The sequence below is a fragment of the Polistes canadensis genome, unplaced genomic scaffold (genome assembly GCF_001313835.1).
Source record: "Polistes canadensis isolate GaletaPanama2010 unplaced genomic scaffold, ASM131383v1 scaffold_0, whole genome shotgun sequence".
Lineage (NCBI taxonomy): Eukaryota > Metazoa > Arthropoda > Insecta > Hymenoptera > Vespidae > Polistes > Polistes canadensis.
In genome coordinates this window covers 1,642,930-1,644,429 of record NW_014569547.1, presented here as the reverse complement: position 1 = coordinate 1,644,429, position 1,500 = coordinate 1,642,930, and positions in this window count along the sequence as shown.

The following is a 1,500-nucleotide window of genomic DNA, read 5'->3' as shown; positions in this document are numbered from 1 at the left end:
TTCATATGCACTTTTAAGTGCAGGCAAGCCTTTTAAATTGTTTCATTTATGTACCAAAACTATACATTTTTATTCCAAAAAACTAATTTTTCTACTTTTATATATAATAAATAAAAAAAATRTATTAATCATCTTCATATATATACTACTCATTATTATTTCTCCATACATCACTAGTAAAATTTGTCTTTAAATATCTATATATAGTAAAAATACTTGCTCCCACTCTCTCTTATAAATTCATTAATTTATTCATTTGGTATTTATTTATAAATAATTTTGGAATGAAAATGTATGTTCTGGACATATTAATATGCACTTATGAGTGCTGGCTGCCATAATTATATTATTCTGCATTTAGCAGGTATGTTCGATTGCATTTAGCAATTATATTCAACTGCATTTAGCAGGTATGCTTGTACTTACTGCGATTTTTGGTATGTTTGATTGCATTTAGCAATTATATTCAACTGCATTTAGCAGGTATGTTTGTACTTACTGCGATTTTTGGTATGTTTGATTGCATTTAGCAATTATATTTATCTGCATTTAGCAGGTATGTTTGTACTTACTGCGATTTTCATATGCACTTTTCAGTGCGGGCATGTACTTACTGCGATTTTCACATGCACTCTTCAGTGCATTCAATAAAAATGATTCAAATTTTCTTTTTATTAATTTGTTACTATTAAAAAAAAAATCAATGATCATATATTCAATAAAAAAGAAATGTATAAATAGGATAAAAAACTATGTAAAGCAAAGTGAAAACAAGAGTCTGGTAACTATTAGGATGTAATAAAAAATACATTACATTATGTATATTCAATAAATTATTATATCTTGGAAAACAATTGAAATATATTGAATTGAAATGAATAATGAAAAATATATATATATATTGAAATATTTAAAATATTTATTTATTATATACTTTGAAAGATTAGTGTGTTTATTAATTCAATTTGAATCATTCTAAATGATGAAACCTTTATTTTGTGTTCATATCTGCATTCTTAAATGCAGGAATGTCCTCTTTTTCCATCGTTGTACTCAATTGCATTATTTGTGCAAGCTGCAGCAATCCATGGATGTCCACACAATTTAAACGAATAGAACGTGACTCTAATTTAATGAAAAACATCAAAGACAAAACTCTAATTTATATACTTCAAAAATGCAATGACTCGATTATTAATTTATTTTAATAAAAAAATTGCAATGACTCGACTTTTAATTTAATAAAAAAACTGCAAAGACTCGATTTTTAATTTAATTTAATAGAAAAATGGCAAAGACTCGATTTTTAATTTAACAAGAAAATTGCAATGACTCGACTTTGAATTAAATAGAAAAAAATACAATGACTCTATTAGTTAAATAAAAATAGCAAAATCTAGATTTTAGTATTTAAAAGACTAGAATTTTTTACGAACGCGTGTGTGGGACAGCGTTGGGAGATGGAATGGTCCATCATCTCCATTCAGGAACAACTTATAA